The sequence below is a fragment of the Macaca fascicularis genome, chromosome 2 (assembly GCF_037993035.2).
Source record: "Macaca fascicularis isolate 582-1 chromosome 2, T2T-MFA8v1.1".
Classification (NCBI taxonomy): Eukaryota; Metazoa; Chordata; class Mammalia; order Primates; family Cercopithecidae; genus Macaca; species Macaca fascicularis.
This window is the reverse complement of record NC_088376.1, coordinates 124,282,104-124,308,197: the sequence shown is the minus strand read 5'-3', so window position 1 is coordinate 124,308,197 and position 26,094 is coordinate 124,282,104. Positions and strand designations below refer to the sequence as shown.

Below are 26,094 nucleotides of genomic sequence, written 5' to 3'. Positions count from 1 at the left end.
GAAGTTGGGCTGGGAGATCTGCTCTCTGACATTGGTTTCCAGCAAATTTATATGGTTCTTAAGGAGGGTAGAATTTTTCCCTTCATCTGTACCATATTCTGTTGGCTTGAATAATGAGTCACAGAAGAATGAAACTTCTTTAGCTGTGAAAGTTTCAGCAAGAATAAATGTTAGACCCATCGTGTTAGTATAATGCAAAATAAGATAGCATTTAAAGACAGTCTCTGATTCAGCATCACATTGACAATGCCCCTCACTCGAGTCAGGGATTGGGGACTTACTGAGATACACCATCTGGCAAAATGTGGAAGGCCAGTTTTGTGCCAACTGAAAAAGCTGCATCAGTTCCAACTCTTGTGTACTTTGCACATTATTGGATGCCTTGCAAAAACGTTTATCACTTTTTAATTAGGAAGGGCTAAGGGACTTCAGTACCCCAAAGAAAATGTCAGCAACCCAAAGATAGAATAAGGGGCAGTAAGTATTTAACTTTGAGCTTGCACATGAAATGAGGACAGTTTCATACTAGGATCTGTGTTGGGCGACATGAGGGTGGTATGTATTTGGTCTGTCTGGGTAGAACTGGGGATCTGGTCTTTCTGTTATTCTGACAGTTTCTCAGATTGTTTCTTCTGGAGCATGGTCAGTCCTTGAAAACACATGCCAAGAGATCAACTGTGTTCTGCTTCTTGGCCTATCATGTAAACTGTGGTCTGTCATGTTCATTAAAATGAAAATTTGTCGAATGGAATTTGCCCGACTGGCAGAATAGTTTAAATGTCAGATGTTGTTAGGCCTGGATATAAATATTATGTTTCTATTGTTAATTAATTGCAGCGCCTCAGTACCAGTGATCCAAAATCCAATTTAGTCTGCAATAGGCCTGTGGATAAGGGCCAGAGATAATGAATGCAGAAGGAAAAAATGTATTCAGAATTTTCATTGTATCTGTCAATGTCCTCCTAGAAAAATAGCAAATTTTGGTATGTCACTGTAGTTCAAGAGGTGCAAAACAGGACAGAATTAAGACCCATTGTCTTTTGAAACCTCTCAAATATTACTTACTATCAAATCTATTCCACTACTAGCCCTAAGTCTGTCCGAGCATCAAAATTCGTGACAGATGCTGCCCTGTTCCCTTGCCTTGATTCCCCTCATTGTTTCCATCCTTGAGTCTGTTGTTATGTTCACAGCTCATTTCGGAGTTGCTGGACTGAGGTATCTAGTCCTGTAATCCTCCTCATTTTTCTTTGCAGTATTCATTTCCCTCTCCTTGTCTTGCCATCAACCCTTCCTTTCTTTTTCTTTTCGTCCTTTGTTTTGGTCCCCAGGCTCAGCAGCCTGTCTATCAAGTCTGCCACTGTTTGTTAAGATCATTTTGCATCCAAATTGAGCTGGTGGCTGAATATCACTCAGAATAATGCTGCTAGAACTGTCTGCATTAGTAAAGGGAGCAGAAATCTTGCCGCTGGTGCCTAGACCTCAGAGCTGACTGTTGTTGCAAAGCCATGAGCCAGCAGGCATTTGTGACCGCTGTTCTCAACCAATATTTTGTTGAATACTTGCTGTGAGCATGGCACCTTATCTGGCCACCTCCCTGGTGGTAGGTGTGCCAGGCACAGGAAGACTAATTAAGACTTTGGAAGGCAGGACTATTATGTTCCAGTGGTCAGGGACCCTCATTTAATTCCTGGCATCCTGGTCCATGCCAACCTCGTTCTGCCCCTGCGATTATGCCAGCCGAGAAGCAGGAAAGGGAAGATGAACTTTGGTCTGCTCTGAGTTTCCCTGTCCGCAGTGTCTGTCAGATTAAAAATGAGAGGGAAGGAGGCCAGAGAGTCTTCCAGATGGAGAGTTCAGAGGAGGGCACAACCAGACTCCCTCTCCGCAGTGATGTTGCCGGGCCATCCGAGCACTGGGCCAGGAGCCAAGAGCAGAGGCTGCTGCCTGACCCTGCAGTGGAGTGGGAGCCTGGCAGAACAGTCACCCTTGGCTCAGGGCAGGAGCAGATTCAAATCAGGTGCACACAGGCCACGTGGCGGAGGTGGAGCATTTACCCCCAGGGCTGGGTCAGTCTGGTTGGATGTTGGACCCCACTCTTCTAAAGGGTGCTTTCCCCAAGTCACACGGAAGTAGAGTTGGCAACTGCAGAAACCAAATGGGGAGTTGGTATTCTCCAGCCTCTCTGTTTTCTTCCTTTAGAATGAGGCAGGCTTGCAGGAAAGGTGACCTTAGTTAGGCTGGAGGCAGCAGTAACAGTGGTGGCCCTGCATCCTTGGACTGACTCGCGTGTTCCAGTCAGCAGGGGTTTGGTGAGGTACTGACAGTCACTCTTCATGCCTCTTGGTAGCACAGCTGGTTTCAGCATTCATTGAAAAGTATACAGTGTAGATGCTCCAGGAACAGTTTTGCTTAAATGAGAATGATTTTTTAAGTCAAAGGCTGTCTGAGGTCTGTGTAACAATGGAAAGGTAATGAATGAAGTTAAACACTGAGTATCTGCTTTTGCCTTCCTTATAAAAGGATTGTTTTAATATCGCATCTGCAAAACCTCAGTTCCTCCCCAAGATGAACCTCTTTTTCTCAAATTCAGGCTATTAGAGTTTGGGGGAGGACCTGTGCTATTAGGAACAGAGCTATTTGACTTAAAATGTCATCCCATTTTGAGAAAACATACTGGGGCCATGTTAGGGCATCCCTGTGCAAATGCCACATTGTCAGAATGTCTCCCACCGGGATTAGACTAGCCATGGCACCTTCCAGTCCTGGCTAGGGGTGGTACAATTCACTGCTTCCCCATTGCCTGGGCACTAACCCGTCCAGGGTTGTGCTCCCTGAGATTTCATGGAATTTGATTTGTCTGTGACTCTATGAATTTTCAGATGCTAATTATTGGCTGATTGGTATTCTGCTCCTCAGATGTCACCTAATGATTTTCCAGAGCTTCTGCTACTTGGTAAATTTATTTTTCTGATGCATGGCAAATATGACAGCATTGAATAGATGTGGCAAGGGCATGTCGTATTGTGTGTATGTGTCTCAGGCCATAAAAGGGTAGGCTTCAGTAGAGAGATAACTTATTGTTTTGTGAAAACATGGAGTATAAATTAAGAGAATGAGTGAAAACCAAGAACAAAACTCAAAACTAACCTTTGTTTAAGAATTTGCAATCAATTTCCATTTGTAGTAATAATGAAAACTTATAATACTCCTTTAGTAAAGAAATTTTATTGAATATATGTGCCAGACAGTGTTCTAGAAGATGTAGATTTAATATAGGACAAGACAGATGTGGTCCGTGTTATTGCTGAACTTATGGTCAAATAGAAAGACTTTCACATACATTTTGACAATATTGATCAGCTCTCCAGGTAAATAACAAAAGTAAGAATTATTCTGGTCACCTCCCTGGACTCTTAAATGTATCTGAGTTTCAGAAATTCTGAAAATATTCTATAATAAATGCATACATAAACATTGAAATAAAACTTCTAGGAATATATCTGAGAAGTGTTAGGTTTTTGGGGCCTTTGCTGCTATGTGGAGGGTTTAAATTATTATGCAGATTCTCAAATAATTCCATGTGTTTAAAATATTAATTTATCATTAGGTGGTTTAACAGGGCTGTGTTTTCCAACTGCCTGGTTTTCACCGATATGCAGGAAAGGTTTTAGAAAGGGGTTTAAGAATCTTCTCTTAGTTGAAAATTGGCTATCGTTTGAAAGAATGCTGCAATAATTTGTCTGCAGTAACAGCTCACTGAATGTAGCATAAAAATGAAAACGAGGGCTGAATTTATTCAGTGTCTTCATTCTTGTACCTGAATGCACAGACTCTTTCCTAAGTGTGTAAATAATTGTTAAAGACTTAAAGGTCAATAACCAATTCCTTAACATGGCAGTTAAGTCAGGTGAGGGCTGCAGAATGCAACAATAGAGGCAAATCCCTCAGTTCCAGGCAGTGTTGCCTTAAGAATGGTGCAGTTGGATGGTACCCAGAGAAAGGTTTCTATTGGGATAAGATGAATCACCAGAGAAAGGTTTCTATTGGGATAAGATGAATCACCATCAAAGCAGGTTTCTATATTTGGGAAAGATATTTGTTTAAATTCAGACCTATTTTTAAGGGAGCTGGGGTTTGGATCATGGATTGAGAGGGTTGGGGTTTATAAAGATTGTCTGGAGGGCTATCCTCTGAAAAACCAGCAAGATAAATCAGTGTGTTATTGGCCTGTACTACTCTACTTCCATGTTTATTTATTTTAGGAGAACTGAAGCCCAAACCTATTTGGATTCATTTAAATTTAATTTATGTCTTGCAGGAGGTCAAATGAAGGATACAGAGATTGTCTGCTCTAGAACAAAATATGGACAAATTAAGCATGAGGAAAGTGGGAAGTGGTATAACATTGTAACTGTAGGTGAAAATGTTTTCATGGTCTGTAGTTTAGATCCTTGGATTTTTAGGTCAAGGAAAACATGGGAAAGAGAGGGCTAATTTGAGTGGCTATTCCTGACTATTGTCTAGAGATCTATACTCTGGAACAAGAACTTTTGGGTTCTGACTTGCTCCCATTTTGGATAGCTAGGACACACACACACACACATACACACACACACATTTACACAAAGATATACACAAAGATATACACAAAGACAACAGAATCTGCTTGCATTAGTTTATTCAACAAGTACGGTTGTGTGCCACATAATGACATTTCAGTCAATGATGGACTGCATATAGGACCATGGTTCCATAATATTGTATTTACCGTAACTTTTCTATGTTTAGATGTTTAGATAAACAAATACTTACCATTGTGTTACAATTACTTACAGCATTTGGAACAGTAACATGCTTTACAGGTCTGTAACCTAGGAACAATAGGCTATACCATATAGGATAAGTGTATAGTGGGCTATAATTTCTAGGTTTGTGTAAGTACATGCAGTGATGTTTGTGCAATGACAAAATCACCTATGGGTGCATTTCTCAGAATATACTCCCATTACTAAGTGACACATGACTGTTTATTGAATGACTGTTGGGTGCCGGGATAGAATCTGGGGCTTTCAATGTGTGAGTAAGGTGGGGTTGGTTTGAACAATAAAGGCCATACATTTTAGAGAGCTTAGATTCTAATTAGGGTGAGAAAACATAAACACACGAGAAAGTAGTACATTAAGACAATAGCATGGATTCCTGTCATAAGACACTATATGATTATGGTGAGACCAAAGGCCTGTTTAAAACCAGTCCTACCACCTGTCCCCTTCAACCTTCTCAGGAACCTTCAGCACTGGTTACGCTTTCTCTTCTACACTCACTCTGCATCTTAAATAGATCTTCTCCATTATCTTGATACATACTCAGCTTTTTTTCTGTTTAAAAACTATACAAACAAACCCTCTTCCAGCGCTTTGTCCTTTAGTTGCCACTCTTTCCTCCCCAATCGCAGCCAATCTTATCTAGGATTGTCTTTACTCATTGTCTTTGTTTAATGACTTCTACTTCTGTCTTAACCAATTCCAAACTGAATTCTGCCTCCATCAATCCACAAAACAGTTCCTGCTGAGTTCCTCATGACCTTCATATTGGGCTTTTTTAAGGATTTATATCACTTGACCTTTCTCTGAATCTTGAGGATTTTGTTTTACTTCTCTGGCAACTGTTCTGTCTCTTATGTAGGATTCATCCTCCTCAACACAACTGTTAGATGTAGAACTTGCTTACAGATCAGTCCTAGGGCCTTTTGTCTTTCTGCTTATACTGACTCCCTGGACAGTTGCATCCATATTCACAACTGCAGTTGCTTCCTACTTACAGATAACTTACCACTCTCAGGCCTCCCCTCTTAGCTACAGACTCATCTACCCAACTGCTTACCTGGATATTTTCCTTTAGATGTCTCTAAGGCACTTCAAATTCAATGTATCCACAACCAAACTAGTGATCTCTTTTGACTCCAGATGTGGACCTTCATCCAGTGGGATTTAGTTAAGGTCCTTGTCTAATCTCAATTCACAAAGGGAAACTGTCATAAAATTATAATTTTCGAACACATTTTAAAAATCCTATTTAATAATTGTTTTCCAACTTTAATGCATTATGGTAAGAAACCTTTACTATCTGTTGTTTGATATTCATTGAGACTAGTTTCAGGCCTACTATATGTTTAATTTCTGCTTATGTTTCATATGTACTTGTAAAGAATGTTGTGGCAGATTGCATTTTCCAAAGGTGGTCACATCAGCACATTTATCCAATCCTGTGCTTTTCTTACAGTGTAACAGACACTCCGTCTTTGAGGGGGGCAAGGCTGTTGTTCTCTTTCTTTTAGTCTGGGTGGGGGTTTGTGACTGCCCTGACTAGTGGAGTGCAGTGTAAATGGTGTTATGTGATTTCTGAGCCTAGGTCATAAAAAATACAGCTTCTGTTTGTCTCTCTCTCAGAACTCGTCTTTGGAACTCAGCCACCATGTTGTGAGGAGACTCAAGCCACATGGAGAGGCCACATGGACGTATTCCAGCTGCTAGCCCTAGTTGTGGTCTCAGCTAACTCTGAGCAACAACTGGCAGATATGTGAGGGCATGAGTCTTCAGATGATCCCAGCTCCTAACTTAGATATTTGAGGGCATGAGACTTCACATGATTCCAGCCCCTGACTTTCTAGTCTCCTAGCTAAAGCCTCAGGCTTTATGTAGCATACAGAAAAGCCATCCTGCTGAACCCTGCCAGAATTCTTGATCCATAGAAACCGTGAGAGATAATAAATTCGTACTTTTATTTTTAAATATCTAATTTTTGGACAATTTGTTGTATGTCGATAAAAAATGAATATAAATACTTTCTCTTCTGTTATTGCTAACTTCAATCATGCCTAACAATAACTTATTTCCATCAGCTTTTTTTTGGTTCCTATTTCCTTGGTGTGTACTTATCCACACTTTTCTTTTCAAAACTTATGTTTAAATTTGTTTCTTATAAACAACACATAGCAAGATTTTAAAACATTTGTTTTGATAAAATTTTAACAGATGTACTTACCCTGATTCCTGACACAGTTGGACTGTGTTAAAATATTTTCTTTTGTATTTTCTATTCAGCGTGTTTTCCTTTGCTTCTTTCTCCTTTCCATTTCAATGTTGTATGGAGAATCGATTGTATTTTCTTTACTCCGTGTTGTTTCCTCTATTGATTTGGAAATTTCTATTCTTTTGGTTATTACTCTTATATGTTTTAAAATTCGGAAATAGAGCATACATGCAAAATAATTTGTGCAAGTATACATATACAGTTTAAAGAAAATAATAAACTGATTGTCTAGATGCCTCTTTCTAGGCCAAGAAACAGAGCATTACCATATTCTAGAATCCCCCTTATCCCTTTCACATATTCCATCTCCTCTCCCGCTCTCAAGATAAAGATAGCCGGAATTCTGTGTAAATTTCTTCCCTTTCTTTATTTTGTTTTGTACCACTTACAGTTTATATTCAAAAACAACACAGTATTTATTTTTGTCTTTTTGAATGTTATACAAATAGAATAATATGCATAGCTTTCTGTGACTCACTTGTTTTGTTTTACATCATATTTTGAGAGGTAGCTATGTTGATGTGGGTAACTGTTTCATTGATTTTTCAAAGTTATATAATATTGCATTCTAAGAATACATAAAAAATGTGTTTATCATATTGCTGATAGATGTTTGGGTTGTTTTCTGTATTTTTTGCCATCCTGGCAATACTGTTGTAAACATTCTACAAGTCTCTGTGAGTACGTGTGCAAGGGCCTCTTTGGTTATATAGACAGATAAAAAAATGCTGGTTATCCTTAACAAGTTAATCAGTAGTTTTAATGCATATCTTTAATGCCTTAAGTAGTATTTCTGTCCTCCTCCTAAACAATTTATTACCCCCTTCTTTATTCCATATGATTGTGATAAACCACTCAGTTTCACTTTATTGGCAAATCCTAAAAATTGTTTTGTTTTTTTACAACTAGGGCTTAATAATTATTAATCAATACCCATTACTTATTGTTAAAGTTACTAGATTTACCATCATGCTTACTAATTTCTCTGTTCACTATTGCTTCTTGTTTCTCACTCCTTCCTTCTGCGATAAATTCCCGCTTATTCAAGCATATCTTATTTTAGTATTTCTTTTGGCAAAAGTAAACTATTGTGAGCACTGAACAATCTTTTTTTTTTTTTTGAAAAGTGTTCCTATTTACCTATTGTTCTCTATTATTCTTGAATGATGGGTTTAGTATGGGCATATAATTTTTTCTTTTTTTTTTTTTTTGAGGAAAATTTCTCTCTTGTTGCCCAGGCTGGAGTGCAGTGGTACAATTTCAGCTCACTGCAACCTCTGCCTCCTGGGTTCAAGCAATTCTCCTGCCTCAGCCTCCTGAGAAGCTGGGATTACAGGCGCCCACCACCAAGTCCAGATAATTTTTGTATTTTTAGTAGAGACAAGGTTTCACCACATTGGCCACGCGGGTCTCAAACTCCTGACTTCAGGTGATCCGCCCACCTTGGCCTCCCAAAGTGCTGGGATTACAGGCGTGAGCCACAGTGCCTGGCCTGTTGCTTTACTTTTATTTTTGCTGATGACATGTTCTTTTGCCAGAAGTCTCTTTTTTTTTTCCCTCTCTGGTTGACTTTATTTTTATCTCTGGTGTTCTGTGGTTTCATCCTTATGTATTAAAGTATGCATTTGCTTTTATTTATCTTTTTGAGATATTGGTATACTTTTTCAAGAGAACTCATGTCGTTCATTCTAGAAACTCTACATCCATTATATTTTTATATTGGCTTTTTCTCTTTCTTTTGAACTTGGCTATATATGTGTGTGTGTGCGTGTGTGTATTTATGTGTGTGTATATGTATATACACGTGTGTGTATATAGGCACATATGTATATACATATATGCACATATGTATAAATACACACACATATATGTATTTTAAATCATCATTGTATTTGTTTAGCATTTCTGTGTTTGGAGTGGAAAGGGATTCAGCTCAATCTCCATGTTATCAGATTATTAATCTCTTAGATTTCACAAATGCAATATTATACTATTTTATCAAGTATTCTCCAAACTATGTTTCTTCTAAACTCATTTGTAATCCGTGTAACTCAGGGGGAAGGAGAAATTTCTGATGCTGTCCCATAGAAGGGACTTATCTCCTGCATTAATAGTCTAAGATTTACATCTTAGCCCATAAGTCTGACCTGTTCTTTGGTGGTCATGCATCAGTGGTAATGCATTCTTTGGTGGAATAGAGGGATGTGGAGGGAAACAGTCCAGTAAGAGCTAAAACAATCCCGTAAGATATCGAAGGAAAAAAAAAGAACCATGGAAAAACTATGGTGTAGTTTTCTATCCCCAACTACTGTACCTTTCAGAGATGTTAGGACCTAGCCAAAAATGAGAGAAAGAGACATATTCCCATTACTAGTGACTACAGAGGCACCTTATGAGTAAGGTTGGATGATTAAAGAACCAGCTTCATGAAACCGTAAGTTATTGCTGTTGTTTTGCAGATCTTTTGTCACATTGACTTGCGTGTGGTCAGTGCATAGTATTTATGTTTTGATCACAGAAAGCTGAAGTTAACAAGATTTGATTCGAAATGTCAAGTTGTGGCTTCCTTTGTTTTGTGAGTTTCTTCTGAGAGAAGGCTGCAGTCTACGTACAGAAAGGATGATTGTCCCTGTAAGCATGCACACATATACTTATGGAACAAGTGGTGAGGTCTATATTAGAAGGACCATGCACCTCATATAAATGGAATAAGTATCACTAAGTGAAACTTTTTCAGAGAAATGGAAATAGAACATGCAAGAAAGATGACAAAAAGAAATAAGAAAATAAAATGCTTAGTCAGATTGAGTATGTCACTCTCGTGTTTAATTTGATTTTCATCTCTTTACTTTATAAGCTGTTCCCATTCTGTTGAGGAGTTCACACTCCAAAAGATTTGACTGTAGATTTGGCCAAGGTTTGTGTGCTTCAGTTCTGGGTAGATGTGTGCACCATTTTCAGTTTCTGACTGTCTTTTTTTGGCCTCTTGTGCGGGAGGTATGAGGCACAAGTTTTATCAATGGTTTATTTGGCTAGCACCATATACCATGGCATATGGAAATTCTATTTAGAGACATGGGGAGAAAACGTTTGTTGTTTTACTCACAGACAACTCTGTCTTTCATTTTTTATCTCTTTGTAGCTTTGAAGCTCAGCAAAGAAGAGAAATCCATTGAGAACGGTCTGTAAAGGTAAGTGTATTTATTACATGGCCTTGACAAACATTGCCTTTACAACATTGATTTTTCTTTTATTCAGAGATTTAAACACTTGGACTAAAGATATAGCTGACAGGACAACTTCCTTAACCACCTGCTTGTCCTCCCTCTTAGGCAAAAGTGCTGAGCAGTAGTTAGCAGAGAGCAGGAGGAAATAAAATGATGTGTTGAGAGTAGACAAATGCGATTGTATGCTTGCTGACTTTTGCTTTCTTCTCAGCAGTTAAGACATTCCAATGGAGCTAAGTTTACTATGATTAATGCTAGATGGAAAAAGAATGCTCTTGTACTACTTCTGGCCAATAGTTAAATAAAACTAGCTGGCCAAATAAAGCATTTAAAATAAAATGCAGAGTGGCATTTCAATTGGGTTGGATGAAATTTATTACAAAAGTCAGTTGTGCAGTTGCATGGAAGATCTAGTTTTGTAGAAAGAAAAGAGCCACTGAATTTGGTGTATCTAATTTCATTCCACCCAGTCACTCTGAGCCCTAAATGAATTACAGGAAATGAACTTCCAAGCTTGAAGCAATGGGAAAAGTACCTACTCGGCCTCTTGTGAAACATTACAATCAAGTTGGTTTTTACATGGAAAAATGTAATTGTTTCCTCTTTGCTAGGTATATTTATAAGCATACCTCTGTACAGCATTGTTCTTTGATTCATTGTTTAATTTCTGTTCTGCATGAAGTATTTTAATTTAAAGAATTCATTCTGGGCAATTATAGGGCTGCAGCTTCATCAAGAGTCTTTGGTGGCCAGGGTGAAATATGCTATAATTTTACATTTGTTTTCATCATAAATTACGTTTTTGACACTTTTAGGGTTTTTTCTGTCATTTTTATTACAGCAATCATAACTATGACCACTTTAGTTAAAGTTGAAAAGTCATTTTGATTTACCTTATATTTTAAGTTCTTACTTCTTGACAAATCTACTTCTGGGGCTGAATTTTTCATGTTTATTTGGAGGGCAAAGAAGAATTTTACAGGGATATTGGAGAAACACCTTTTAGATAATCAAAATATGAGTTATAAAAAAAAATCCTCTTTTCTTAGGATTTGCTTTGGGGCAACTAAACTCTAGTGCATGAAAACTGGTTGGCTTGGAATTTTGCCATGATGGTTGAACATCATTGAAGAAAATACTATCTTAAGCAGTAGATAATTCTTATTTTCGGCCATATAACTACATGTCTCTAGACCGTTGAGCCACACCTTGGAATAAAGAAATACTTGATAGCTTTTAGAAATAAATGCTCATAAATAATTGGATTTAGTGGTGATGTAGCCATCTTGACAACTTTGTAATCTTTTGGCACAGATATGATGTTTCCTTTTCTCTTGGGGGATGTTTCCACACAGGCACAGTCCATTTTCTCTACTCTCAATGGAACTCTTTTGTTGAATTGGTACTCTGGAATCAGACATGGGTTTAGTCATGATTTGGCTTTTACTAGCTATTGGACTGCGGACAACTTACTCACCCTCTTAGAGTCTCAGTTTCCTGATCTGTGAAGTGGGGATAATACTGTTTTTGGCTTCATGTAGTTGTGGAGAATTAAATGAAGTATTCTGTGCCAAGGGCTTAGAAGAAGTCCTGGCCCATGATAAGTGCTCAGTAGATGTGAGCTGCTGCTCCTCTAATTAATATCATCATCATCATCAGCAGCAGCAGCACCCTTATGAATTTATTCATTATATATTTTTGTAAGTCTATTCATTTTAGAAACTTCAGGATAATATTTCTAAAATAAGCATGTTGTTACCAAAGAAGGGAAAATTCTGCTTGGTCCTTAGGAATCAAGTGAAAAGGTAACTTTCAGGTAATATAGGAAGTGAGGCCTCTGGAAGTGAAAAAGTTATTAGGCTTTAGGTATGTAGGTATTAGGAAAACTACCTTCTTTCGTTGTCATCAATTACTAATTAATAGTCTTGAGAAATTAGGAATCTACTGCTGTTTAGCTTCTTCAAGAATTTTTAAAGAAAGCCTTGGTAAGTATAGAGAGAACCCCCTCAACCAACTTTTTGTGTGTGTGTGTGTGTTGTGTATATGTTTTTCCTTCCTAACAGCACCTTTATTTCTTTTTGAGGTAATTAGGCTAGTGGAACTGTAACCAGGGTCCCTACCCAGGGGCCTGCACCCAGCCTATGGATGGGTGTATGACCACAAGCTTGGCAAAGTAAATGCTTCTTCTTTGGAATCTGATTCTTTAGCTAAAGGATTCTCCCTTGTCCTAGATGGGCATTCTGATCTGCCAGTATGTACTATGAGACCACTGTTGCCTCCATGTCTGTTTTGGCTAGTCATGACCTCCAAACCTTATTTTCCATTCTGCTGTGGATTGGCTGAGACTCCAATATCCTTCCAATAATTCTTAAATTAGCCAACTGGTTTCTGCTGCTTGCAACTACAGAACCCTAACTGATAGTATAGTCTATTCATTAGTGAGCTAGATTTGGAATAAATATGGTATGTTTGCAGGTTTACAATTAAAATGCCACTCATTACTTTCTTTCATCATGTTTAAGTAGCTCAGTGTTTTGCAGTAGATTACAAAAGGTACAGAGTTCTTTATTAGAATCTCAAAAACGGGTTATTTTGCTGAACTTCCCAGTACTCCTGTGTTTGGTACAGGGAAGTCACTCTTGGCTGCTTCTCTTAGCTCTCAAAGAATGTATATGTATGTGGGGGTAGAGCTGGAAATGAGAAGAGAAGCAGCGAAGTCATCCCTCCCAATTTCTGGGTCCCTGGTCTCTTTGTGTCATGGGGATTGTGAAGGGACTGAGATTTTCTTCTGTTTACCCCCAGCAACCCCAAACACAACAGGTATATTCTTTAAACACTTTTCTACTTTTCCCTGAATTTTTATTTCTCCTTTGAATACTGTTCTTACCCTACTGAACACCTTCTTTTCAATGATGTGTAAAATGTGATTGAAAACTCAATTACTTCCCGTTCTGGCATTGCTTGTGGAATGGAGAATGAGAATGGAATGGGAAAGTTTTCTCTATTTCCCCTTGTGTCTTATTTGTTGACTACTTCTGTGCTCTGTGCAGTGCCCAGAACAAAACTAGTTAATTTTTTTTTTTTTAACAAGGATATCAATGTTGCACTCCTACTGTGAATAAATAGCATGACAGTATTATATGGTGGGAAGAGCCTTAGCTGGGGTATTAGGAAACATTCCTTCTAGTTTTGACTCTGCCATTTGCTAGCTTTGTGACTCTCTGCAAGATTCCCAGTTTTCTTTAAGATCTCAGGTTCCAATCCCAGCACTTTGGGAGGCCGAGACAGGCGGATCACGAAGTCACAAGATCAAGACCATCCTGGCTAACACGGTGAAACCCTGTCTCCACTAAAAAATACAAAAAACTAGCCGGGCGAGGTGGTGGGCGCCTGTAGTCCCAGCTACTCGGGAGGCTGAGGCAGGAGAATGGCGTGAACCCGGGAGGCGGAGCTTGCAGTGAGCTGAGATCCGGCCACTGCACTCCAGCCTGGGCAACAGAGCTAGACTCTGTCTCAAAAAAAAAAAAAAGAAAAGATCTCAAGTTCCTCACCTGTAAAATGAGGATTTGCCCTATTTATTGCGCAGGGCTGTTTTGAGGATCACATAAAGACAATATATATGAAAGTGCTTAGTAAATTTTAACAAATGCATAACATCAGCATATTGCTATCATGCCATGAATATTTCTTAAACAGATGAAAATTTGAGGGGCTTGTTTTAGGAGGCTGAGTAGGAAAAAGAGACAAATTAACAACGATGACAACAACAACAACAACAACAACCACCACCACCCTGTATAGTGCCTGTGCTGGGTATTCATTTGTGCTTCTAGCTCCTCTCTCTTCTAAACAGCTCTGCACCAAGGGCCTAACCTCTATCGCAGGCATTTCCTGGGCTCCCTTGTTGACTGGCTTTCTCTTGTATTAGCTAGGGTAAGGAACTGGATGAAGACCTGGGAGCACGAGGCTGAAATATTCTTCCCTACTTTCTTCCCTGCAGCACTGTGGGTTGGCAATGACTGTATCCCTCTAAGGAAGGCCACGGTTCCTGTTGGGGATCTCTCTTCTGCAGATACAGCTCTTTCCACTGTCTGGTAACTGCTTCTTCCCTTTGCCCCTTTGAGTCTGGAGTGTTAATGGAATTTTTGCTAACTCCAGCACACTAGACCATCCCTTAGTGGTCTTCCCTTAACCCTACCTTCACCCCAGGTAAAGATGTCATCTCCTTCTTGCTGCGACCTTGATTGTACAAAGGAATTTTTTCTTTATATATTTTTCCACCATCCTCAGCTGAATTCAACAAATATATTTTTAGGATTTAGAGTGTGCCAGGGAAAAAGTAAGTCTTTATCGTATACTTTTAAGAAATGGACATTTTAGTGGCATAGTTGGAGATATTATATCATTTTTTTTAAAGCAAGTTTTGGTAAATTGAAAAGCTTTATATTAACCCCAGTATATAAAGAAATACCATATTGTACTTATATGCATTATGAATTACCTTTTACCTTTTATTTTTATTTTTATCAAAGCAATGTATCTAAATTGTTTACATAAAACAGCATTAAGAAGCAAATATTTAAAAACTGCAACATCTATGCCTTCTTTCTACCTCTCTCTGGATTGCTTCCCCAGAATTAGCAACTTTCTACTCTGATATTTCTGGTGTTTACCCCTCTCTTTCTAAATAATGTACTTATATTATTTTTTCCTAATTTATCAATTTTAGCAATAGCTCTCTGATCCTTTCCACTCCCACCACTTCTGATCCCCACAGCCTCCTGACATAGTTATATTATAATTTTTATTTAAATCAACAGTTAATATTTACATTATCATGATTATGTAGTTTTTTTCTACTGCTAAGCCAAATGGTATTTGTTATGTTTTCTTTAATATAAATTTTTTTGTCTTTCTTGGAATTAATATGTGCTTTTAAAAAATTTGCCTACTTTAGGCATCTACCTTATAAGGTAGGTAGTAATAGCATGTCAATTTTGTAGGTGGGTCATATTAGTATTTCCATTTTATAGATGTGGAAATTGAGACTTAAGGCTAAGTATTTTTTCCAAGGTCACATAGCTAATAAGTGTTAGAACTGGGAGAAGACACCAACCAGCCAGTCTGTTCACAGAGCCCGCCTTCTTAATCATTATATTACTTACAGATACTGTCACTTCAGTTATCCTGATGGCTACTTTAAAAAAAATTCCTGAGTTCTATCTTCAGAGATTCAAAATCAGTGGGGCTGGGATGGAGAACCAAGAATCTGTGTTGTAAAAAGCTCTACGGGTGATTCCATTGATCAGCAGGTTTGAGAACTTCTGTTTCATATCCTATCATTACTGTAATTACCATCATCACAATCATGATCATCAACATCATTATTATCTTCATCATCATCACCACCACTACCATCAGCAGTAACAAATGACTGTCTTGCTCAGTGCTCTCAGTAACTGACTAGAAATCCTGGTGTTTGTTAAAGCAGCTACATTTGACTTCATGGGTGAGATCATCACACTAGTGGGTGATTCAGTAATAATTCATCTGGCCATTTTTTAAGTTTGGCAAATGCTTTGGGAGAAATTGTGCCCCACAGAAGTAGACAAGCTTATTTTTTTCAGCTTAGCCGGTTGTTGCTTTATCTGATACAAAAGCAATGAGAACTTTGTGCCTGTACTTAACTCTGACCTTTAAGGGACTTTGTTTTTTTTTTTTCTTTTTTCCCTGAGAGTTCCTGAAATGACATCTGGGGAAATACAAAGTCATAGTGAAAGAGAAACTTTGAAGTCTTTGTTCTGTTTGATTTCCACTTCCCCACTATCACACCCCCTACTAACCACCCCCCTCGCCCCTTGCTTATGGCATTTCTTGTTTATCACGCATGAGAGAAGCAATAAAATTTGGCCTGGGGTTTTCTCATCCCTAGGTGTGAAATTATTTCAGAACTATAATAATAATACTTTGCATTTGTATAGTGCTTTTATTTGAAGATCTAAAAGTGTTCCTTTGGTGTTAATAGAGCTTCCCATCACCCTCTGAAGTAGGTAAGTATTATTAGAGGATATTTCCTTCAAGAACATTTTCACTTTACATCCCACATGTGATTTGAAAATGCTTGTGTATTATTTGGGAATCTCAACTCTTTAAAGTGCCATACATATAAGGCAATTCTTTTATTTCTATTCAATCTTCATTAATGCCCAGAACATTGAGGGAAATACAGCAATTCTTCATAAATGAGTGTGGCATTATTTAGAAAGTATTAAAAGCAGTTTGGTATTGCCTTTTATTGGAATGTTTTGAAAATATTTAATAATGCTCATTAGCTACAGAACTATCTGTTGTACAGTTAGTTTTCCTTTTTTTAAGGTGGCAGGATTTGCAGGAAGGAAAATATTAAAAAATTAGTGGTGTTAGAACCCAATCCTCCAAAGTATGGTACCTTAGCATGCTGAGTACTTTAAACTGAAGGAAATACATTGGAAAGCCCTCAGAACCAAGGTCTTTCTGGCAGTCTGCCATCATCCTGTTTCCTACTTCTCTTCCACCCCGTAAGCAAGTCATATAAACCAGAATTCCTCTTCCCTAAGGTGGGTCATAGAAACTAGAACGTCTCTTCCCCACAGCAAGCCGTGAAACCTAGAAAAGTCACTCTCCTCCTTCTCTCTTGAAGATCCTCATTCCATAGGGGCCCTGCTCCATACTTGGGAGAAGGAATGTTGCATAGAGAGGCCAAGAAGAATCTGAACAGTCAGGACTTGCTGGTCCCCACCACCACCCACACCACCGCCAATCTATTTTCTGTTTCCAGTAGAACACACCCCTTTTGTTCTACCACGTGGCTGTGCATTATTCACTGAACCTAAGCATAAAAACCATTTTCCTTGAGTCTTTGGGTCTTCATTTCTGAAGGCTGCTGTGCCACATAAAACTTTGATTAAATACATTTGTTATGCTTTTCTCTTGCTGACCTGTCTTTTGTTATAGGAGTGTCGACTATGACTCTTATGAGAGGTGAGGAAAGGTATCACACCTTTCCACCCCTACAGTGGGAACTTGGCCTGGTATTGTGGAATCCTTTGGTTGCTCATGATGTGTCAAATCAACTAAAAATACAAACTGAGTGTGCATTCTGATTTAAAGATTTCATTCTGAAAAATTGTTTTGAATGCTGCATGAATTGCAAGCATGCATACATTCGTAATTGGTTACTTTTTTTTCTCTAAATGTTGAGACGTTCTAAGTGGTATTTGGAGTGTCTACTCCCTTAAGGTCATTGATGCAAAAATGCTGCAGGTCTGTTACAGCACAAAGCATTTTTAAAAAGGCCCTCTGACCTTTAGTCCACACTGGTCACCATCAGAGGCTTCTTGTCTGTGCAGAGCTGGGTAGCCCTGTTGTATCTGTGCAAAGAAGACTGGGACCTTCACTGTGACTTCAAGGCCCCAGTAGTCATTTTCCCAGTATCCCATCACTATCCCTATCAAAAGTCCTGTCACCTGTCTAGAGTTCTGCCAGGAAGCAGGGTGCCAGATTCCACTACTTTAAGGAACTGATTCAACTTCTCTTCAATATCAGGAAAGCCCAATCCTTACTGTACTCCAACTGCCCATCTAAACAAGATCAGAGAACAACACTTTTAAGCAAAACAAAACAACCTAAATTGTCTTTATTTCAGACCTTCCTGCTAGTATCTAACACATTCCCTTCAATGAATTTAGGCTTTTTTGAAAAAGAAAAATCTTTAATGGGGACTAGATTTAGGGGATTGGGGTTTGCCTTTTAGTATCTTTTGCGTTTGAATATGCCCCGGAGACAAAGGGAAGAAGGCAAAGTCTTGAAGTTTTTGAGATGCAAAAGGGAACAATATACACAGGAGGGATAACAAAAAGTACAAATTGATATTTTAAAATTATGCTGCGCCTAATTCAACACTGAGACAAGGTGATGCCTCACCATTCGTGTGGTACTTTATGACTCCCATGATAAGTGTCAGATGATCACATGATTAATCCTTTTTCTGGCATCTCAGTTGTCTTTTTTTGTAGGGAGAATTCACTGAAGACCCATCATCTAAAGATTTGGGGGAATGTGGGTGGAATTATGAATCTCTGCATCATTTTCTCCTGAGTCTTTGCTCGAAGGAGGCCTCATAAATTTGCTGCTAATTATGTGAAGATGGATTTATCACTGAAGATGCCTTTGGCTGCAAATAATCAAAAAGTCAACTTGAAATGGTTCAAACAATAGGGGAATTAAAAGAAAAAAGCTCCCTGCCCTCTGCAAGTCTACCTGCTGAGTCCCATGGATGTCATGATTGATGGGAAGGCATTATAGAATCCTGGCTCCAAATGTCTGGAATCTAACTGCAATCCACTTTTCCCTAGTGCCAAGCAACTGGGGACCCACCGGGGTGCCTTTGATGGTTGTGACTGTGTAGCAGGGAGAGGATTTTGAGCACTCAGCTGTTGACAGATTGCTAAGTACTGTCAATTATTTTGTGAATTGCTCTACCAAGTTACATTTGAAAATCCACCAAATACAAACCCATCAGAATAAGAAAAATGAATTATCTCAGGGAATAAGACCTCCTGGGAGGGGGTGCAGTTTCAGGTTTTGTTAATTCAGTGGCTCAACAGTGTTACCAAAGTGCTTATTTCTTGCTCTTTTTCCTCTGCCATCTTCAGTGTGTTGACTTCGTTCTTAGACTGGCTGCCTTCATAGTTCTAAGATGGCTGCTTCCTTTTTGGGAGCCACAGGCAGACATGGCAACATCCACTGGCAAAATAAAATATATGTTTTATATGTCCCTTTTTAAAAGCAAGGAACCGTTCCTGTCAGCCCCCAGCAGGCTTCCCCTTAAGTCTCATTTAGTTGATTGCAGTCCCATGCTCCTTCCTAAATCAGACACTGGCACGCGGAATGGGACTCATCCCTGGTGGCTTAGATTGGTGCTTCCCGACTTTGTTCTTGTCATGGCGCACATGGAAAATACGATTTGGCCAGCATGTTAAGCAATCAGAAGAGGCTGCTCACAGCTGGGGTGGCTGATGTGTGTGTATAGGGCATGGATGTGGGGTCTCTGGCTGCTCTGGGTCTGCCCAGCTGCCCTCGGGGCTAAAGGGATATCAAAGCAGCTGTTACCCTTACCCTGCTTTAAACTAATCAGGTTTTATTTCTTTTCTGGGATAATCTCACCTGCCCTTGAGTACATAGCTTTGTAGAGGGAGGCCACCCTAATAAAATTGGGGCTTATGCTAGTCAGGATTCTTCAGAGAAACAGAAACAAAAGGTTATTTATTGGTTTATTTACTTATTGTGAGGTCTTGGCTTATGTGATTCTGGAAGCTGAGAAGTTCCATGATGTGCTATCTGCAAGCTGGAGACCCAGGAAAGCTGGTGGTGTAATTCAGTCCAAGTCCTAAGACCTGAGAACCAATGGAGCCAATGGCATAATCCCAGTCTGAGGGCAGGCGAAGATGAGATCAGGTATCCCAGCTCACACAGTGAAACAGAAACAGGGCAAATTTCTCCTTTCTCCTCCTTTTCTTCTGTTCAACAGACTGGATGATGGCCTTTTGTTTAAATGCTAATCTCACCCAGAGACACCCACACAGACACATCCAGAAGTAATATTTAATTTGGGCACCCCATCGCCCAGTTGAGTTGACATACAAAATTAACCAGCACAGGCTTTACCTGTAAAGTGAAAGAGGGAAATTTCTGGTTGACAGGCCCTCAGCAGCATCTGCTGTGTCAATGTTCTTGTCTTTGCATATGCACCTAATCTCCTTTTTGAATCATTAGTTCCTTAGTTTCTTATCAGGAAAGGACTAAGCCTTGCAGATTTTAAGTGCTCAATGATTATTTGTATATTGAATGAATGAATATGCACTCACCTACATGACTGACTGATGCATTCAATACTATCGATCTCCTGTAATACGCTAGGAATGTGCTGTGTGAGGTACAAGGAACATGGGCTGGGCAGATGATTTTATGCCCTAGGGGAGGAGACAGATCACAACTAGTAAACCAACAAAGCATATACAGTTAAAAGTTATGTAAATCTTATTTAGGAAACATCAAGAGGCAAAATGTAGCAGGCCTCCTCATTTGGAGTGGTCAGAGTTAATGACATTTAAGTTAAGATCTGAAAGAAGGACAAGAGGAGGGATTCAGCTTGTAATGAGTGGGGGAAGAGAGGTCAGAGTTCTGAACCTTGCAACTCTGTCTTAGGGATAATTTGTTTTCAAGAAACAATACAAAACAGTGACAAAAACGATGAAAGATGAGGCTTCTACAAGGCCACAGGATAGCTTACTCATTTGACAAAAGGTTAGACGGTGAACTTCCTGAAGCCTTAGCCCAGGAAATGGTTGACCCTCAAAAACTAACCACAGTGGAATGGGTAAATGGAGAAACATAATCTCTCAGCATCTCCATCCTGAAGAGCAGTGGACTGTCTCAGGAGCCTCATAGCCTCTCACCTCTTCTCTCTGCAGACTGGCTTCTTTGCATATCCAGCCAGCTATGGCCACCATGCAACTCCCTGTGCCTCATTCAAGTGGGTGATAGAGACTAACTGTATTCCTGTATTCCTCCTTCCTGTATTCCACTCAGAAAGAATCTGAGTGGTTGGATGTAGTTCAGGTGTCCACCCTTGCCGGTGTCACCTGTGGCCCAGGGCACAAGGTCTACCTGGTTAGCTGCCATCTTAATTCTACTTTATCTTACTTGGCAGGACTGGGAGAGACTCTGGGTAAGTGGAGTACAGGGCAGGATTAGTGCCCCTGTTATTAATAAATGCTGCCTTTCAAGTTCTTCAACTTTAATAACACTGGAAGAGTCCCAGTGATGTAAATAACTTAGTTACCACCTGGTTTATTTAGTTGAGTACTTATACCCACTACAGGGCATTGTGTATAGCAGATGCTTAAGAAGTAGTGATGGTGATAATAACAAAATTGAATGTGAAATATGATGTAGTTCTTTCCTAATGGTGCAGGTTAATTATATTGTTTTAATGAAAATGCTTCTTTGTTTTGTGGATAAACATCTTTTTTTATAAGGTTCAGTCTATGTCTTTATGTTTTTCTTTAACTCCTGCATTTTGAGAATCACAGTCTATATATTTAAATCACTTTAGAATTACTATATTCCTATTATAAAAGTAATGCATTTGCATTTTAGAATATTTGGAAATCAGTTCAGAGAAAGAGAAGAAAATAGAAATTGCTTATAATCCTACTGCCCAGAGATGACTCCATGTGACATTTCTGGGTGCGTTTTTCCCAGTTAGTTCTTTATGTAGGCATGTTTTTTAAGAAAATGGCACATACTGCTTTTTCCATTCAACTTTATATTGTGAGCATTAAGAATTCTCCTACTGCATCCTCATCTCCTGCTGCACTGTATTCTGTCATGTGGATAGAAGGTACCGAAGTGAATGTACAGATTTGGAAAGCACCTCTGCTGCTGAATGGGATCCTGAGGCTGGAATGGATTGGAATGCTGACCCTGAGGTTTGTGTAGCAGTATAGATACTGCCTGACTGACTTCAGGAAGAGCAGTGTGATTGTGGAATTTGGTCAGAAATTAAGTTCGTATGATAATGATCACTTGTGTCTGTTTGGCCACTGCTTTCCTGAGGATAATTTGAATGAAGCTCATTGACTATTCTGCAAGGAGGATGGCTCAGCTTGAGCATCCCTGTAAGGAAAATAATCAATGTCTCCCTCAGGGTTCTGGGAAGCTTCTTTGCTGCTCAGGTTGAGGTGGCCTCTGCAGTCTGTGCTTGCTTCTCCTGATAAAGCAAATTGCAAGCATGCCAAATTGCTTTGCTCCAGCTTAACCCTATCCAGAATGAATCCATAAATGCTACAAAAGGAAAGCTTATGAACATATGCTACACAGAACTTAGAAAATGTCCTGCCTACTTAATCCTTTTCCTACTTCAGGGGGGAAAAAAGTCTATTTATACTTGAACTGAGAATTGAGGGATCACAAAAATGAAGATTGGATGCCAAGCTAGGAATCACCAGTTGTGTTTTCTCATTTCCCTTAGAGCCACAGGTTGATTTTTCAATACAGCTGTGTCAGTGGGGAAATGTGCTGTTCTTTCTAGAGTTCTTAGATTCACTCCCAATTATGTGAATGTGTCTAACTGCCTTTTGAGGAAATGTGAAATCCCTTGTTTAAACACAGGGTGTTCATTAAAGTGGATTCTGTGGTCTAGAGGCCACCTCTTGAGGTCACTGCCTCTCACCTTCTCCCATGACTCTACATTTAGATGATCGTAGATGGAAAAGGGCACTTCTCCACTTGTGTGTTATTGGATGGATTATTCCATGGAGAGATGGGTGGAATCACAGTAGATGTGCACTAGCTCAGAGGGTTGGGAACTTGCCCTGGCACTTAGAATGCATGCTGGCCCTTCTGGTTCAAGACGATTCACCTGCAAAATAGTTGATCTTTTTCCTTGCTGGCATATTTGTTCACAGACATCCACAGAAGCTGTTGTGGAAAACTTTCTGACCCTGAAGCACCTCAAAGTTTTGATCCCATGCTCCTTGCTGTGAGTCATCCCTCACTGGAGCTCTGGAGGACTCTCTAGCAGGTCAGCTTTGGTTGGCTTCAGCCTCCCCATCTCAAGGAAGTCAATGCAGTTTTCCTGCCTGTGTCTTATTTAATGTATGTCTGTATCTTCCAGCTGTCTTGGAATGGGGGTCTAAGGGGCCATTCAGTTTGACACCAAAGGCACTGTGTGTGTATAGCCAGTCATAATGAATAACTGTAAACATGAGTAGATGACTGCCCAAAGGGGGTGTTAGCCGAGAGGTGTGTGAATCTGCTTGGAGGGGCAACAGCTGAGATGTCAGAGTAGTTTACCATCTCCTGGGTAGAGGCACTGGGGGAATATTCTCTGTCTGAAAGATATTATAGGCATCAGGTCCCGGATTTCCCTTCCTGTGGCTGCAGGTGCTCATCTTTCTGATTTAGAAATGAGGGAAGCTCTGCCAGTATTACAAGTATAGGAGATTCAGACTGAGAAAGAAGTAAAAATGGAGGGCCCTTCAAAATGGGAGTGAATTGTGGTCATCATCAACCCAGGATACATTTGAAATGGTGCATTTATGACCAACAGTTGCCCACGATGCTTTGCCCATTAATGCCACTGAGACCTGCTAACCTGCTCCATTTTCTTTGTAAACATGAAAAACCCTGATACTGGCAAACAGGGAAGTTATGAGGCCAGCAGAATGAAAGCATGTGATGTGCCACTGTGGACCACTATTCCACTGGTATTTATCATGGCATTGTGATCTGGTCCAAAAATGTAGCTGGCTTTTGGCTTTTGATACACTATAGTCACTTTTCTTTAAATCTCTCATTTAATCTTTATCACAACTCATGGGGCAGATGTTGTTCTTCAGTATTTAACGAGTAAGGGAACAGATGTTCAGAGACGTTAGGTAAGTTGACCAAGATTGCACAGTTTGTAACAAGGAGGCATTTTAAGACACAGAGTGCAACAAATCTTTTGACCAGGCAAGGGGAGAAGAACCTGTCATTTCTCTGAAAAGGCAGCAGGATGCTAATGGATTTGTGCTGTGTTCCTTGGTAACTTTAGATGAGGTTGGGATAATTTGGGGACATACCTTAGGCAAGCAGGTGCTTCTTTCTGCAAAGCTGATCTGTTTTCATTCATTCATTCATTCATTCATTCATTCATTCATTCATTCATTCACTTGTGGTTGATGCATTCAGATTCACTTACTCACTTTTTCTGTAAATTGGGCACTTGTTTTGCTGAGAGCCAGGTGTTAAGAGCAGTAGAAAGATGATGAGAGAATTGAGAATCTGATTGGAGAGAAGGATACCCAGAGAGAGCTAGAGCATAACAGCACTATGTGGCAAATATGGCAAGAAGCAACAGAATTCAGGAGCATGTTCCAGGAGTCCTTGGAGTGACCTCTAGGTACTGTGTCTCCCCACATTGGGAATCCCAGTTAGTATTCCAGATATCTGTATCTCAGCACAGGGACTGGCATTTGGTTTGCACTGTCAGCTACAATGAAGAGACCTATTAACAGCTTGTGATTTCTTTGTGATGGATAATTTGTGAGCTCAGATGTGGATGTCTAAAAGAGATGGTGCGTAGAAGTAGAAGGGCCTTCAAATCAAACAGTACAGAGGACTTCCTCTATGACATATTCAGGGACAGCCCCAGATATAAATAATCATGAAGTGGGCTACTGTCTGCTCTTTTGTACCCTCGCTTCTCATAGCTTGTGACATCCAACCCCACCCCTCTTACCCCCATCCTGAATACATGCTGCTTCAGGTTCTCAGGGCCTTGCCTACCTCTTTTGGTGTTGAGAATTCTGTCATTCATTTACTCTCTAGTATTAATTTAAACCAGTTTGTTACAGTATTCCATGTGGTACGTGAGATGAGATGAATGAATACATTTTTGGATAGTCACATGAAATCTTTTCAGTTTCTTTCTATTTATGGCAAGTGATATTGGCTGTGTACAATATGTATACCAGTGACATTGGATATTTACAGTGGGGATATAAAATTGCCTTCTTCAAAAAGTCAATTTAGACTGGCAAAATTGAGTTGATTTAAAGAGAAATGTTGTATTAATATAGAACATTGGCTCATAGATATTATACAAATCATGAAAGGAGTATGTAAATAACTGAACTTTTGGAACAATTGTGTCATTTTATCCAGTTATGTATGCATTTCATACTTTAACTGTGGAATACAATGTTTTGTCTCTTAAGAAGAGAATTTAATTGATCAAGGTGGGGAGAGCACCTCTGAAATCCTCTTCAGAGATGGCCACCTGCCCATCAGGACTGTGATTCACCCATGTTACCCATGACTCACGCCACATCAGGCTTTCTCTTTCAGTTAATGGTTACACTTCAGAGAAAGTGATTTCCCCTTCAGAGTATCCAATTTCACATGACTATGAAGCATGTAGCCCCAGGATCCTTTCTCATTAAATGCTTATATGGCCATGGACTAATGCTGGTTAGAGGATATAAACCAGACTTGGTATCTCCAGCAGCCAGAAAGAATAATAACAACCATCTAACCACACACTTATATAACAGAAATGTAATAGAATAAATAGAATATTTATTTCATGTATGAAAAATAGTACTGGAATCTATTCCTGAACCATTTTTTCTAAGGGATAGGAAAAATTGTCAAAACAAAGAGAGATTTTTCTCTGAGAATAGTAATTAGGCTAGGAAAGAGACACATTACTGCAATTATAAGTTGGCCCTATGTGGCAAGATTCAGGGGCTTGCTAGCATTAGACGACTTGGACTACGTGGTAGATTTTTTTGGTCTTTGGGTCTGTCTTTAGGCAGAGCCAGGAGAGGGAACCCAGGGAATATAAGAGCAGCCTGTGATGCTGGAATTAAATGAAACTTGTTGGTAATCTGGACATAACAGGCCAGGTGACATCCTGGGCTCCCTTCAGCCCTGTGATTTGGGATGATTGTTCTTTTCCCCACCAGTTCCACAATATATTTGTTTGTGTGCTTCCTTCAAGTATCAGAAGGAACACCCATTCTTAAAGGTCTTTTGTATTGTCTTTTCCTAAATACAGTGGAGAAGTATTACTACACAAAGTTAATTTTTCATCCTTCTTGTAGATGCAAATATTGATGTTTTCACAGTATATATTTGTATATTTATTTGCTATAGCCTCTTAACTGTTGATATTCAAGAGACA

The 26,094-nt window shown here is 39.4% G+C and overlaps 1 protein-coding gene across 19 annotated transcripts in view; it reads left to right on the top strand.

Annotated features, from left to right (window-relative positions):
* FHIT (fragile histidine triad diadenosine triphosphatase) overlaps positions 1-26,094 on the top strand; it is a 1,487,537-nt gene that overhangs the window by 26,729 nt on the left and 1,434,714 nt on the right. For all 19 annotated transcript variants that reach the window (XM_074032605.1, XM_015445372.3, XM_065540869.1 and 16 more), the window contains one exon: positions 10,238-10,286. The gene's annotated coding sequence lies outside the window, so the exon portion shown is untranslated. The remainder of the gene's footprint in view (positions 1-10,237; positions 10,287-26,094) is intronic.